At 41.7% G+C, this 16,822-nt stretch overlaps 1 protein-coding gene across 20 annotated transcripts in view; it reads left to right on the top strand.

The window, feature by feature from the left end:
- FAM169B (Protein) overlaps nt 1-16,822 on the top strand; it is a 106,799-nt gene that overhangs the window by 47,413 nt on the left and 42,564 nt on the right. For 13 of the 20 annotated variants that reach the window (XR_014957701.1, XR_014957685.1, XR_014957687.1 and 10 more), the window contains one exon: nt 977-16,766. The gene's annotated coding sequence lies outside the window, so the exon portion shown is untranslated. The remainder of the gene's footprint in view (nt 1-976; nt 16,767-16,822) is intronic. The other 7 variants (XR_014957703.1, XR_014957695.1, XR_014957702.1 and 4 more) reach the window with 7 other exon arrangements.

Raw genomic sequence — 16,822 nt, 5'->3', positions numbered from 1 at the left:
CTCAACGCAGCAGGGTCAGGACAACCAGTATTGCCTCTCCTAGTCAAGCAAAAACGTCATTGGTATTAGAAATCTAGGAGGCAGGCAGAATCCTATTGCTCAGGACCTGGAAATGCAGGGAAGCACAAGCCTGGCAGCTTTGATACTGGATTATTCCCTGTATTTATGGCAGTGGGTTGGTATAACTCTGATCAGAAAGAATCCTCTCTGCCAAATCCCCTGGTCAGGACAATGAACTCATATGGTGGTGGCATGGGCTGAGCTGTGTTCTTCACTGTTGCTACAGAGTTTTCACAGCCCTCTGATTTTTTCTGCAGTTTTTGCTTCTCAGGCACAGTTCTGCTTTCCCCTCTTGTATCCTGCTCAGGAGTTACACAGATCCTTAGAGCAGGCTGCTCTCCCTCACAGAACCATGCCAGCGTCTGCAGTCAATTCAAAACGACAATCCTGGGATTCACTTGTCCTATAACATAAGCATGGACTGATAGCTTTTATAGATAAAGGCCCCCCCAAAAAAAAAAAAAAAAAGAAAGAAAGAAAAAGAAAACAAGGAAGCACAGAAGAGAACCCAGTTAGGACAAACAATATAGTGCCAGTTTGGCTAAAGTCTTTTCCTGAATGCTGGAGCTCATCCAGGGTGAAAGTCACAATATTGCTGCTTTCTGATGCTGACCTTGCTTGCTCAGCAGCCATACCAGGGCACATCAGTCCTGGCTGCTTGATCACAGCTTCTGGGTGGTTTGAGCCTCACCATGTCCTGGGTATTCCTGGGAGCCAGCATCCCACACCGTGCACTGCTGCCAAGGGAGCAGTTTGAACCCAGGGATGCTCAGGCTACAGTGAGAGGCCATCTAATAGCACCACTTATTGAGAAATACCAGTTGCATCTGTGGCTTCTGGTGCTGAGGAGTGAACTGATTGGGAGGGAAAATTACCCAGGGTGTATTTTAATTGTATTTATTAAATTCCTTAAAAGCTTCCAAGTCATTTGCAGAGGCATGGGTGAGAGCTTCAGTGAGATGGTGGTTAAGGAAGAGAATGAGAATGTTTACTTGAAGGAAAGCGGGTGAGGAATTACAGTGCCTTTGTGTAAGTAAGTCTCTTTCTGCATCAAACTGTAGTTTTTGACCTTTGTAATTAATGTTGTTGTTTTTCTTCTACTGCAGTGCAAGTGGTCCCAGGCTGACCTGTTGGTTCACAAGATAAAAGGGGTTAACTCATCAGAATGGAGATCCCCTCTATTGGCTTATCCAAATCTTTAGTAAAAGTGTGATATCCGTGAACACAAATAGAAAAATGCATCCAAGAATTATGTATGTGGGAGTTAAAAGAAGGGAGTGAAAAAAGGAAAAAAAAGTCTGTCTTGCTTTTAGGTTATTTTAAAAACTGAAACTGAATAGGTCAATACCCCTTAAGCTTTTTGGTCTTTAATTCTCTTAATGGTATGGCAGAAATCATTAATTGTATTATTAAAAAAGCTTTGAAGACTGTATTAATGTAATGTGACCTCGGATCAGTCAAGATCACATTTTCATTATGATTAAAAGATTCCTTGTCCTGAAACATTGATCTCATCTCCAGCTGGCTGTGTCAGCCAGAGAGGGGCTGGCTGCATGGCAGGGCAGTAGATGGCAATATTGCATTTCATTCTGCAGCTGCTCTGCGAGAAATGCTCACCTCAGAAAGGGGCCATGAACTTTTCCCCTCAGCTTCCAAGAGCAGGTTTATACTTACAGTCTGCATTAAGTATTCCAGAAGGGAAATTATTCAAAATTCCATTTTGAACACCAATTTCTTTAGTGACTGGAGTCAAGTACCTGAGCTATGAACTGCAGGACCCAGCCAGTCCTGATCCTTATTGTCAGTTCTGTGAATGGGCATTTGCATGGTAGGGACCATCAGCATTGTCTGTCCTGTGGCAGAGATTCAATGAGGCAGTATCTGACCCCTGGAAGTAACAGCTCCCACTTGCCTACTGTCATTTGTCTAGTTTTTTTTGGTAATTTTTCAATTTTTCAAACTTTTTTTTTTTTTTTTTTGTGATTCATCCTCCGTTTTGGTGACTTTCATACCTTTTCAGTGAATTTTTCACCTTTGCATCAAGGGAGTGAAAGCTGAATCAACTCATTTAGTTTATATCATATTTGGGGAAGGTCACCAGAGTGGTTTGTAGCTCACATGTTGTTTTCCTTTCAGCTGTAATATTTGACCAGACCTTGTAGCAAGTCCTGGAGAGGAAGAGAAGAGACACTTAGCAAAGAGCCAGGATGGGGGAAGGTGTGTTACAGGGTCTTGCACTGGCTGTGCTGTGCCCTAAGTGCTCTGCTGCTCGGTAGGCAGACAAGGATTTCAGAACGTGGGTGACATCTGGGGTCAGGGATTTATGAAAATGAAATTTGCTGTGGCAGCTCCAAGCTATGGTGTGTGTAAAGTGCTACTCCTTCCCTGTCCTGTGGGACACATGCCATGTGTCTCCACAGTCCTGGCAGGTACCAAGGTAACTGCCTTGCAAACTCCCCACCACACAGGGTGTTGCAGGATGCTGGTGCTCACACCCAGTGATGAGAAGCAGAGGGGTGTGCTGGCTGGTGTTAAAGCCTCAGTGCTGCTGACTTTTCTATAAATAACTGCTGTCTGCTGTAATTGGTCATATCACAGCCCATGGTGATCTTTTATATTATTGCTGGCTGCTGGAAAACTCCTGGAGGTGTAAAATAGATACCAGGAACTTCCTGCACCCAGCACTGCTTTTCCCCATGTAGCACAACAGGCTAGAACAGAAACAGTATTTATCAGGAGGCTGATGAAGAATTTTCTGCAGCAGGAAGGATGAAAAAAAAAAAGAAAAAATAAGAGATTGCACCTCTAAAATGATAGCAGCGGGTCATCTCTCCTGCAGGATATTGCTGGGTCTGTTGGAAAGAGAAAATCTTTGTAGGGTTTCCTAGTATGGAGCTGAATGGGTATTATTATTTGTCTGCAACTTAGGGGTATTTTTCAGCTCTCTATAAAATAACAGTGTCTTGCAAGAGATTGAAAACTAGAGAAAAATGTCAGTAGTTGACTTGTGTAGTGTGTGTGTGTTTATGTTTAAAATGTGTAGTGTGTTCTATCCTGAAGGGTTCAGAAACCTTTACAGAACAGGAGTGCTCTGTGCCACCCTCCCTTAAATTCAGCCAGCTGTATTTGATGTGGAACAAAACACTGAGGTGAAGCTGCCCAGCATCAGGAATTGCTGTCTTTATTAAAGGAGGGCAGGAAATGGTTTGAGTGGAAAGGGTTCAATTTCCAAGCTCAACAGTGACCAGTTGAAATAGCAAGTGGCTCTAAGGCCATCAGGTGAGTAAGGGTTGTGTGTTCCCCACTCTCTTAATTTCCACCTCTGTCTTAATCTGCATTTGCCCCTCAACAACAGTGTGCTACCCTGCATGCATTACAAAATTCATGCTTCACTGGCCTAATAAAAACTTTGCTCAAGTTGACAAAGAGTTTATTGGAACTGAAATCTTTCCAGTGTTGCACAGAAGCTGGCACGCAGAACAGGACTGTGGGGGAACTTGTCAACAGCCTCTCAATTGACTTTTGCTGACTGATACTTCAAGACTGGATGCTATTGTAGGGCATTTAATGTAAGAAAGGATTGTTGTGAGGTCTTAACTTCAGCCTGGTTATTTGCTATTGGTGGGAACTCCTTGGTTCCAGCAGTTTGGCTCTTTGTGATGTGGGAGAAGCATTGAAAGTCCACATATCTTTGGGTCAGAAGTGTATTTTCCTTGAAGATTTGCCAAGAAAGCGTCAATGTGACAGAAGCAGGGTGAAAAGGCTACAGGGAAGAGATCAGCAGGATGCCTTCTGTGGCCTCAGACAGCTCCCCCAAGTGAGTCTTGGGGCCTGGCTTGAAAGCAAGCTGTAGTGCTGCTGTAAGAAGGCATTGCTGATGGAAAAGTCTCATCTATTCTGTCTGGATACTGAAGTCTCCAAAGCAGTGAGGAGTCACTCCTGTGCAGCAGAGCACTCCAGTAACATCAGGCTAGGCCAGGACTTACACCTGCTGCTCTTCAGCCTCACTGTCAGCCCTGCTGTGTGACAGTATCAGTTTTTGTGTTGAAAATGCATACCCAGAGCCTGAGTCAGACCATTTGATCATGCTTAACTTTCCCTGGTTCCTCTTCTTCCAGCCACAGTCTCCTAACTCTCTGTAGAGTCATCTCAGTTGTTCATTGAGCTCATGCCTGGATTTATCTCAGGTGTCTTCATAAGCAGCCTGCATGTGGCCCGTGTGTATGGATTGGTCTTAAAATACTGCATTATCAATTTAATGGATAAAAAGCCAAACAAAATAGAAAAATTACAGAGATAATTGGCAATTGATAGAATACTCTGGAGAAATTGGAGGAAAATCTTTAGTGATACCTCAAAATTCAGGTGGAGAATTTCAGATGGTTGCCTTCATTTGAATAATACATGGATAGGAATTCATCACTGGGACTCCTCAAACTAAAAAGGAACAATGCTTAGTGGAGACATCATGCATTCAGAAAAAAGCAAAGTGAACTGTGGGAAGAAGGAAAGCTCTGGGAGTGTAAATCCCAGCTAAAACCAAGGCTGCAGTCAAGGAAATGAGCACACTTGGCTCCCTGAGTCCCAGCAGGGATCCTGAGTGACCATTTTCTGCTTGGAGAAGACTCTGGTCTGCAAACTGCAGTATAAAAGTTTTTCTCACCACTTGCTTTTGAGGACTGTGCACCAGGAAGAAGTCCCTCCATCCCAGTTCTCTGAAGGAAAATTGGTGCTTTCCACGCTGCCCTGTGCACCCCTGGCACCTTGCAGAGAGATGAAGGTAAGCTGGTGAGAACCCTTCTGGCTCTTTCTCTTATTCTAGCAGTTATTTCTCCTTCAGATGACTAGTTCTCACTACGAGGAGCTAAATTCATGAGGGAAGGGGAGGTTCAGCTCTTAAGATTGTTGGTGTGGAGTTAGATTTTTGTTTCACTGACAGGTTTTTTTATTTTCTCCAAGTATTAGGGTTCCAGGGAAAAATATGAACAAACCCCTGTGACACTAGTTTTCACCATGACAGTAATTTGAGTGGAAACAGCTTTGCCAGCAAAGAAATAAATAAATATAATATGAAAAGCTTTGGATGGAGCTGCCATGTTCATTCTTGTTTCTAAAGCCCCCACAGGCCATGTCACATATGTGGGTCATGGGGTCTATTGATTATGTGTCAGACCCTTAGGTGTCAGTAATCAATAACACTAACCTGCAGAAAATGCAGCAGAGGTTTGCTAAACCAACTCTTCACATTATTCTTTTTCTTGTATTTAAGTTTTCCGTGCCTCACTAACAATAACAGAATTCATAGCAGCAAAGACAGGGCAGACAAAAAGCTCATTTGGCTGCCAACTCATTTGCTGTCCATTTTCATCTGGTTCTGCATGGTTCTTGGTGAGAAAGCAGGATGAGGAGGGGCAAGACAGGAAAGGGTATTTCCAATTGAATGGCTTCTGAGAAGTAGAAATGAAAGTGATTGAGTCGGGAGGACCTAAACATTTTGACCCCGACAGCTTATTAATATTTAACAAGGTGCCAGATTTTTCTTTGACACTGGAAATTGTTGCGACTGTCTGTCTCCGGCAGCCCGAGTCTGCTTTCCCAGTCCACCATATCTAATGTACCTGCTTCCAGCCATGAATAGTCCTTATTCACAAATGCTTGCCTTTATTTGCTATTTCTGAGAATAAAGAAGGTAGCTTGGCAGATTAAGTTGTGAATTTTTTTTCATTCAAACTTCATATCTCTGTATGTTCTCAATGGGTCACTGAGCAGACTGTGGTTTCCTTGTGTTGATTGTGGTTTTTAGAATCATTCCTCAAATAACTTTTAACAAAACATTTATTTGCCTTTTTCGTTTGCAGATTGCTTCTGAGCTGTTCACTGTGACAGTTACATCTTTTAAATGTAAGCAGTTCTGATGAGATAAATACAACAATTTGGAATTCAGATTCTTACTTTTATTTGTATTAATGCAATTTTTCAGCATGGTTTATGAAATGGGGATCCTGTTGGGGGTGGGAGAAAAGTCTATGCCATAAAGATAATGCAGCATCGAACGAGCAATACTCAATAGAGCAGATGAAGAGTAGAAGAAAAAAATATGTTTATGTATTATTTAGGTGGTCTGCATCCCCACTCTTTTGGTGCCTGCCTCTGTCTCTCTGCATTGTCTAGGTGGATTAGCTGCCTAATGTGGATGTGCAGACCTGAATGATTTTGCCAAGGTCACACAGAATGTCCATGACAGAGCTGGATATTGAATTAGGGTTTGTTTTTTTTTTTAAAACCCACCCACACACACACACACAAACACACACACATGCATACACAATACTTTAAAACATCCATAAGCATTTATTGTTCTCTACTCCAAATTAAAAAAAAAAAAATTCCCTTTGCTAAAGAGTTAGCTTAGTGTCAAATTGAGAGAGAAGATACCCAGACTAGAGAGCTGCTTGTTGTGACTTTAGGAATTTCTAGTCAAGACTATGAGTTCCCAATGCTGTTTTAGTGAATTCCCCACAATGTGGGTATAAATTTTGAGATCTCAGTCTTTGGGGTTTTCTCTTGGAGGTGCTTGTCTGTCTACTTTGCTAATGTTTTCATTGCACCCCAAGATTGATGTCAAGGAACTTCTGTCTTTTTGGCTTGTTTGAAGAATAGTCCAGAATATATTTTAAAATTTTATTTTATTTTTTATTGCTCCAGCTGCTCTGTTAAATCTGATTCTGATAATTCATCTGTTCCCCTTAATAGAACTAGGCAAACATTTGGTGATGTGAGTTTACAATGTGTATTTATGCCTTGCCATTGGGGAATCAGCTTTCATTTTTGCAGTTTTAAAATGAAACCTGAAAATATTTTCCCTCTCTTTACAATGTTTAAATTGCAAAGCACCCTGTTGCTGCCTTGAGCTTTCTGCATTGGGCATAATCAGTAATTTCCATGATAATCCACTTACAACTGTGCTCAATTACCCACTTGGGCTGTGAGTTGCCAAGTATTTGCCTACTTGCAGAGGATAAAACCCATTTGGAAAAAAATGGGTAAAAAGTGAATGCCAGGGTGGGGTAAACCTGGAGGGAAAGGCTACCAGGGGAATTGGAATACTTGGAGTTGGAAACAAAGGCACTGGAGGAGAGAGAAGAAACGTGGTAAATGCTGAAAAGGCAGAGGATCATGAGAGGAAAAAAAAACCAAAAAACAAACGAAGAAGAGGGAATATGAAAACAATGTGACTTGGTGAATGAGGTCTGGTCTAGCAGATGGAGGAGGAGATTTATGGCCAGCTTTGCAGGTGAACTTCTGGGTGACCGTGGACCATCTGTATCACCTCCTTGTCCTCAGCCTCACCCTCTGGAAACAGGTCCTGTGGCACTTTCCCTCCTCTGAGGTGTGTGGATGAGAGGGGCTGGACAGAGCTACAGCAGCACTGGGTATCCTGATTTATTGCTTTTTCTTTGCTAAGGCAGCATTTAGCCAATGGCACTCTGCTCTTTTGTGTGCAGGAGAGCCAGAAGCCTGAAGAAAGAAAACCACACTCCTCCTCAGCTCTGTTTCAGGAAAGGAGGGAGGCTTTTAATTATTTAAGCATCTCCTTTTCACGTTGCTTCTGGTTTTGGAATCGTTATCATTATAGTTGTTAAGGTTATAGGCTCTACATAAATCATTTAAATAATAAATAAGTCATATCATTAAGTAATACACTGGTATTATTTATGGCTGTAGGGAGAGGGTAAGAATACACTGGATAAAATTGTGTTAAAAATGAAAAGCAGCCTTTGTGAGGCTCATTTCAAACACTGCCTTTTGGATATGGCATTAGCTTTTGGAAATTGTCCTGGGAGATGGATTTGGATGTTCCATTCCTGGAAGTGTTCAAGGCTGGGTTGGGCCACTGAGCAACCTGATGTAGTGAGTGTCCTCCCTCCCCATGGCAGAGGGCTGGAACTAGGTTATCTTTGAGGTCCCTTCCAACCCAAACCATTCTGTGATTCCATTATTTGCTCTGAAAGAATTAACAGCAAATTGTCTGTCTTAGATCCTCTCTCCCTCAATAAAACCACAACTAGTAATTTGAAACTGGAATATCTATCTATCTATCTATCTATCTATGTATAATATATAAACAAAGTTAGAAAGGTGTCACTTGAAACTCTTATTTATGAAATGAAAAATCAATTTAATTTTTACTTTATTGCAGTTAGAGAATATTCTAGTTTACTTTTGCTCTGAATTTTTGTTCATCTGTTTTTTTCTCCTTGGCTGAATTTTCCACACAATTTGAGTATTTGAAAGAAAAAAAAAAATCTTCCTTGTGCTTATCTTCCTTGTGGCTCATCATTGCCAAGTGGCTGGGAACCTATCAGTCCTGTAATTTGGTAAAAATAAGCAAGACAGTTGGGGAAGAATTATCTGTGGGTGATGAGAAGGATAATTTTAATAATAATTATTTTTCTGTGCAGGATGAGAAGACTTACCTTCCCCTGAGGAGTATAGTTTGTCACTGGCATGTCCTATCTGAAGGGTGTATAAACACAATTTCCTGGTCTATGCTTTTGAATTACCTTGGTGAACCTGGATGCAATGGGTGGAAAAATGGAAGTTTCCTTTGCCCTGGGGCAGGATCCACCTTTGCCAGTGAGGAATGCCATTGAGTCTGCATGACCAGTGCTGGGAACTTGCTGCTGTCCTTGGTGCACATCCCCAGCTGGGACAATCCCTGCACATGCAGGCAGAGATTCAGGGCATGAAAGCAGTAAGTGCATTTAGCCAGCACTTTCTGATCCCTCACCCAGCCCCACCAATCACTGATGCAGCTTCCTCCTGTTCATTCTAAATTGGCTTTAATTTTCCTTTAAATAATTCTTAAGTGTGACTTTTTCAGTACAAGGCTGGGAACTATGACTAATTATAAAATCATTACATGATTAAACTCAATTAACTTCAAATAACCCCTGAAATTTGCTTAATGTCAGCCCTTGGCCCTGCTTGAACCAATAAATATTGCTCACCTTTTGTAAAGGGGATGAAAAGAGGTGGCTGCAGAGCAGGATTGTTTGGAGTCAGGGAACAGCCTTAAAGGACTGGGTTAAACTGGTCCCACAGAGTGGAATGCTGCCACACTGAGAAAGGGGATAGAGTTTTCTGCTCCTAACAGGGATATTTTTTCCCCCAATATTTTTCTCTCAAATAATAAAGCTTTGAAAATTCCATGCAGCCCTTCCATTCAATGGTCCCAATCTGCTTTACAAATGTTAATAAGGGTTGAACCTCACAAAACCACCACAGCATGGGAAAGGGCTGTCATCTGCATTTAGGCAAGGGATACTGAGGCACAGATGAGTGAAGTAAATCAAGGATCAGTGGCAGGAACAAAATCCTAAGAGTTCTGGTGTCCTATTTTATATTTTAGCTAAAGCTGTTTATTGCATGATGCTGCAAGTTTCATGCAGCTGTATTAGAAGAAGGGACTTTTTTCTCAATTAGCTGCCCCATCTGGTCGATGGGGATTTTTGCTGTGGGTTTGTTTTTTGTTTGTTTGTTTTTCACCTTACGAAGCCATCTCTGGATCCAATCTGTGTTACAGCTAGATCCTGGCAAGAGAACTGGCAGGGGTGTGCAGAAGAATGCCAGCAGCTGTATTTCTATGCTGAGTTCCTGTGAGGACAGGAGGGGACAATGTCATTATTGCTGCTGTTCCTGGCACTCTGCTCTGACTGGCAAAAGGGAGCGGGCAGTTGCGTTGTTCTCATGGAAGGTAGGCAGGGGATGATGGATGGAATTTTTCTAAAAGGTAATTAGATGGGCATAGTAACTAGACAGTCATAAAGAGGCCTGATCATCTACTCACAAATGTCCCTTGTATGGCCATGAAATGTTATCCAAATTTTATTGATTTCAAGGCCTTCACCTTGAAAAATCTCTGCATTCTTGCTGCCTGAAAAATGGATTTAGAAGGTCTTGGGGAAAAGATTTCATTCTCCCCCTCCCTGTTTTTTTTTTTTTCCCTCCTGGAGGCAGCAGATATTTCTGCAGTTGCTGTTGAAATAACAGTATTTGTGAGCAGGCTTTTAGGGAAGCAGGAAAACAGGTGATTAATGCACCTATGTGCAATAAAGCAGCATATTTGGTCTTCAGAATCTTGGACACTTGATTTTTTTGGCATTTATGATGAATGTGAGTAGATCACTGGTGTGGACTGTTAACAGAATATCCTTTTTCTTTTGATTACTGGAACTCATGTAGCTCTTGATGGACTCTTGAACGATGTCATACGAGGTCTGAACCCATTTATTAAACAATAGCAGTAGTGAGAGGGACAGGATGTAAACACTCATCCCTAAACATGAGCATTTATGTCCCCACTTGCTGTTTGAGTCTGGTTTCATGGCTGGGAGTGCCCTCAGGTCATCATTGAGCAGCTTGTTCGACTGTGACTCCTGAATGATGAATGTCTCCTCTTAAATTACAGATCACTGCCCCGTAACAAAAATCAGCACAATTATTGGCCTCTGCAGGGGCACCAAAGGGTGACTGGGCAGTGGTGGAGGGCTTCACCTGCTACAGCACTGCTCTCTCCCTGGCAGTAAATGGGGATTTGTCAACAGTCTGGTTTGTGTGTTGGGGAAATTTGGCTCAGCTCTTGATGTTCTGTCTTCTTACTACAGACAGAGTTTTCCTGACTGTGCTACTGCCCAGCAAATTAGTTAGGGTCAAAAGCTGAATACTTGGATTTTTGACCTTTGGATGAACCTTACAAAAAATTAAGGCAAGAAAATAAGTTCTACAGTGCTTTGTCCAGGCCTTGAGGATGGATTTGAACATCAAAGGATGGGTAGTTCAGAAAGACAGAGAGGTAGTTGTGTTCTTGAAATCAGAAGAGTATATAAATTCACCTCATCAATTTGGGGGGAAAACCTCCCCCATTGGCCTAGCTCATGTTTGATGTTTGTATTGTGTTGCTCCTTTTGCCATTAAAAGTCCTGATAAAAACAATTTAACAGAAACAAGTTGGGGTCCAAGATGGCTGGGAAGTGAGGGGACCATTGTGTTTCATTAATTCCACTAAAACTGTTTCTAGGCTGGAATTAGTTTGGGAACGTCTGTCTCCCTGTTTAGATAAACAAAAACCTGGTTGTCATAGCTGATTGTTTGTGCTTTACCTACTGGGAGCTCAGTGAAGCTCTGTTTCCCCTCAAAGATGAGCTAGGGCAGCACAAGCAGCAATGGTGGGTGTGCAGGGCAGGTTTGGGCTGTTCTGGAACGTGCTGCAGCCACTGCAGAGCTGAGGCAAAGGTTTGGCTGCAATTTCCTGCCAGCAGCCTGTGGACCCCCCTGTGCTGGTCAGACGAGAGCCTGTTGCAGTGGTAATACCTCCCTGCTGCCCCTGACAGATTGATTTTGACCCTTAACTTCCCCTTCCACCTGCTAATTACTTGGTCATGTTCCCTCCCAGAGCCCTTTCCACCTGGCAGTTGCCTGGTTTTGTCATTCTCCAGTTCTGCTGTTGCCCTCTTCACCTCTTGGCTATTTAATCTTAAAATGCTCCCCTCCTCACTACCTTTCTTCCCTTACTGGTCATCCAAGGGTCATCATTAATATCCAAAAATATTTGTATATTTTGCTGCCTCTATTTCCCCAATTTTTTTTTTTTTTAAATTTTGCTGATGCCCATCAATCTGGTCTCTAATGCCTCCTGGTTGATAGGGGAGGGGGGTGTGAAAATCAGGGTTTTCCCTTTTAATTTGTGCTTTGTCACTGCTGGTTTGATCTTTAATCAGGTGTCTGGCTGTTGTTTGCTTGCTGATGGTTGTTACAGAATGGTCCCTTGTAAATATATACAGAAAGGGCAGGAGAGTAACTGGAGATTGTAACCACTCTTTTATTTCCTGGGAGCCTATTAAAGATGGTTTCAAGTTTATCCATCCTTCTCTTTGTCAAGCTGCCTCCTGTGTCCATCCACTTGTGCATTTATTTAGGAGTATATTAGGTACTGTATCATCCTCTAGGATGGTAACAGTGTGTTTGAGAATAAAGCCAGAGATACAAAGTGCACTGAACCCATTATAAAAAAATAAAAGGGCTTTCCTTGATGGCATTTAGCTCAATAAACACAGTTTGTCAGAGATGTCTTTATCTCCTTACATGTAAGCGATTAAATGTTGGTAAAAATAGCTTCAGAAATAAAACATGAAGAGAGCTTCTGGCAAAGCCCTGTCCAGTTTAATTCATACATTAAATATTTGCTAGTAGGGTCAAAAGCTGAATGCTTAGATATTTTGCCCTTTGAATGAACCTAGCTAAAATAAAGACAAGGAAATCGGTTCTGCAGAAGCTGTCTCCAGAATACCAGGATCAATTTAAACATCAAAGGATGGAGAGATCATACAGTCAGCCATATTATTCTGCACAATTAATACTCAGAGTGGTGTTTTCTGAATTCAGAATGTTGTGCAGGGAAGATAATGTGAAAATTTCAAATTTTTAATTATGTGAAATTCAGTCATTGATCCTTCGCTCTTGAACACCAGAGCAGTTTATTTTGTGTTAATGAATGTAAAAAACATCCTCCAGCCCAAATCTCTGCATCAAGGCAATCTTTTCCCAGTCAAATTAGCATTTCTATTTCTAAAGGTAATTTTTAGACAACACAATAAATAAATGATTTGCTGGGAATCTCCCGGCGGATAAAGTGGTGCTCGTGCAGCATTTCCAATGCAAATTGGCTGAAGATTACATAATGGTGAGCTCTGCTGATTTGGGGCAGCGATGAGCAGGGAGGGGAGAGGGGAGTTCTGGGTCAATCTTTGGGCTCCTCAACCCTGCAAACTCCTTGTGCCTAGGCAGGGGTGCCTTGCTCCTGCCTCTCTCCATGTGGAATTAACTACAGAGCACAAGGCTGGCATGGAGGGCATGACCTCTCCTGGCTTTAGGTTTGGCAGCAGGATCTGTGTCTCAGACCTCTAGGTTCAAAATGCACCATTAATATATGCTGTAGGGTTACATTCTGGAAGGGTTGCTCCAAATTGGAGCTTATTTATTTTGGGGTTGAGCTCTTTGAGGTGAGCTCACTTGGTTGGAGTGTGGTGCTGATAATGCCAAGGTTGTGGGTTCGGTCCCCATAGGGGCTGTTCACTGAATAAATGATCTCCTTGATCCTTGTGGGTCCTTTCTAACTCAGAATATTCTGTAATTCTTTGATTCTGTGGTCCTGAGAAGAAGGGAGAGAGTGACAGCCAATTGCTCTGAGCAATTAGAGCTGAACTTTGCCTGGAGTTTGATCTACGTCTGCACAGCTCCACATAGCCTGAGAGGCACACTTGTGATTTATGTTCCAATAGGGGCTTTAATCTGTTTATTAATTTCTGTAAGTGGCCTGTTTTAAAAAGATATTGAGCATGTTTTCTGTATTGATTTTTAGAGTTTAGAATCATCGTTTTAATGTTGGGATTTTTTGATAGTATGTAAGCTAACTTGAACTTTCTTTATGCGCCTAAATAAGTGTCCTCGTTTTAGATACATGATTTCAAGAGCTGCTGTACTATTAAAGATTGAACCATGACTTAGTAAGTTGCCTCACTTTAAGTATCAGTCTTGAAAATCTTAGCTATGATAATTTGCTCACTCTGTGTGTCCAAAACATTCTGTTTTTTAAAGTAGAGTACTGAATAGCATCATGTGGATTTTACTGTACCATTAAGTTTGGATGGTAAATGGTATTAGGAATGGATTGAAATAAATAAAATAAGGCCCAAGGTGTTGGTCTTTATCCACTGAAGTAGAGGAAAATTTTATCATTTACTTCCACTGGGTCTATCAGAGAAATTCAGTGAGGTGGTGAAGTATTTGCTTAGTTTGGCTCATGTGGCAGGCAATGGGGTGAGTTCAGCAGCAGAGCTGTGCTGTACATAATTAACATCACAGAGCTGGAGGTTCTGCATGTGAAAATCCAGGCTATTGTCAGTTGTGGTTTCCTTGCCAACCATATCTCAGCTCTCCCACTTCTGTAGTTGTCTCTATGATGCTTTGTGCAGTATTATTACCCCTCACCTAATGCTGGAGCTGGATGGAGCTGCAAAATATAGCTATTATTCTTTCCATTTGAAATACATTAATGTGAAAATAAAAATAAAATTTAAGATGTTTTCACTTCCTAAGTAATTCTATTCCGGAAATATTAAAATAAGCAGACTTGACATTGGGAATGTTTCAAAAATACATATTTTTTTTGGCAAGTGCTTGTAGCTAATGAATTTGCATTCATAAATGTAAGCATTTATAGCAGGATCATGATTAAAGCATGAAAATTGACTTGTCTGCCAGACTGTAGGTCATAGAGCTTGAATTTCATGTTTTGAAAATTTCATACTTGGAGCAAACCGCTTGCCAGCAAATTACAGGCCAAGACTTACTTCCAAGAATTACTTTCTGGTGCAGCTCAAATAATAAATATATGTTTGTGCCTGTAGAATGTGAGGAAGCTGATTTCACTACCAATGTCTTTCACTGCACATTATTTGGGCAAAAAGCCACAGAAAAAGCTTTCTTGAATTTATTCTCAGTTCTCTTTGACTTGTCCCCGGAAGATACTGATCTGGCTGGATCTGCAGGGATCACTGGTTCTCAACAAATTTTTGCATGTTCTTGGCAGTGTTTTCTGACTTGGAATTACCTGTTCAAAGGGCCAGTAAGAGCTGCAAGAGGCATGAGAGTGAAGGTGCTGCTCCTCTGTGCTTAGGGTGTCAGCAAGGTGCCAGTCCTGCTCTGTCCCTGTGGAGATAATTTGTTGCATTGTTTCTGTTCCTTTCATATATTATATTGATTGGGAGGTAAATCTTATTTCTTCTTTCTCAAGGTTGCTTTGCATGTGGAAGACCTCTCTAATCCAATTTATATCATTCACAGAATAGCTGAGGTTGGAGAAGACCTCCAAGACCGTGGAATCCAACCTGTGAGTGATCCTCACTTTGTCACCCAGACCAGAGCGCTGAGTGCCACATCCAGGCGTTCCTTGGACACCTCCAGGGATGGCGACTCCAGCACTGCCCTGGGCAGTCTGTTCCAATGCTTAACAATCCTTTCCATGAAGAAATTCTTCCTGAAGTTTTCCTGCACGATCCTCTAGGGATGAGTGGAGCATGGCAACTTTTCTCCCTCATGTTGACCTGGTACCATGCCACAAGCGTGGCAAAATTCAAGGAAAAGAGTGCAGGATCTGGCACCACTCTTGTGAAATCAAAGATCCTTTGTGCTCTTCTGATCTCTTCACAATCCCTGGATGAGACAGGGGTTTTTTGGCAAGCTTTTGAAGCCAGGTTGGTTGCTGGAGTGTGCTGTCATGAGGGTTGTGCCGTCCTGTGTGGACAGGAGCAAGGGGGGAGAGCTTGGAGTACCTTGGGCTGGTCCTGCTGCCAAGAGCAATGTTTTGTCAAATTATGGCCTAATTTTACTTACCTAGGGTGTGTTTAAAGAGGGATTGGCACCAGGAACAGGCCATTAAGCAATTGAAACTCTAATAGAAAAACATAACCTTATCACAGATTTTTTTAAAAAACCCTTGGAAAATAGCTCAAATATAAGGTTAATTGGAGCCAGAAATGTCAAACTAATGTAGCAATTTACCCTGGGAGACTGCCCTGGCCTTTGAGTATAGCAATAGTACAGACTACTGAGTAGGATAGTGAAGAAATATAATAGGATTTTATGTAGTCCCCTGTCATATTAAACGTTCTTTGCAATTAATTTCTTGTTGCAATGTTATTTTCACTGACCTATTTTTTTTTTGACCTCCTACAATCTTTAAGCTACCAAAGTAGGGCATACGGGAATTCACATTTCCTTAAAAAAAAAAAAAAATCTTAACTTAAACCACTATCAATATACATATTGCAGTGTAGACTAATATTAACTCAGTGCAGTACAAAAATGCCATTGGCTCATTCTAGAAGAGTCTTTAGTACTGAGCTGGACTGATCCATTCAGGAAAATTTTGCTTTTGAACAGCTCCTTCAGAAACAGGTGGGAGTTTTCTTGGACTGAGAGTCTGAGGATGTCTGCCCAGTGAATGGAACATGATAGGTGGTCCCTCTTTTCCTCCTTCTGGTTCCTGGCTCTGTTCCTTCTACTATTACCTGGACGTCATAACAAGATAGCCGGGTATAGTGCTATGCTCTGATTAATCCAAAACTGCTGGATGCAAAATTAATAATGGTGAAGTTCAAAAGCTGTGGAATAGCCAGGGATCCTGGCAGATTCCAGCTGCTCTGACTTCCAACTGAATCCCTTTCCACATGGGCTGGATACATAATCCATTTTTATTTTATAATCAAACGTTGCTGAAGTGATTTTCTCTATATATTTTTATATAAACGTTCCCAGTTTACAATACAGAAATGGCTGTATTTCTCTGGAGTTCTGATGTTTCCTGACAGCATCTCTTAGTCTGTAGGTGCGAGTGGGTAGGATAGTCAAATCTCAAAATAGATCATTCCAGGAGAGTGTGAAATCTCCATCACAAAGACAGATAGGTGTCTGCTAGAAACAATCAGGTAGTTTGGAAGTAAAGGGAGTGACAGGATCTCCAGAAATACGTTTCACTCCTATTTTTCTCTTGTCCTAAAAGGTGGAAAGTGCTACCCCAGGAGAGGGTACTTGGTGTCCAGGTTTGGAGTCGAGGTGACCAGCTCTAAGGAGAGAGAACAATACAGGCAAGAAAACTTTCTGATCTTGAATAAGAACTCATAACATAAGCCCAAGTGTTTCC

This window comes from Lonchura striata, chromosome 10 (genome assembly GCF_050655825.1).
Source record: "Lonchura striata isolate lonStrDom1 chromosome 10, ASM5065582v1, whole genome shotgun sequence".
Lineage (NCBI taxonomy): Eukaryota > Metazoa > Chordata > Aves > Passeriformes > Estrildidae > Lonchura > Lonchura striata.
Note: the sequence above shows the minus strand (reverse complement) of the source record. Positions and strands in the feature narration are given on the sequence as shown.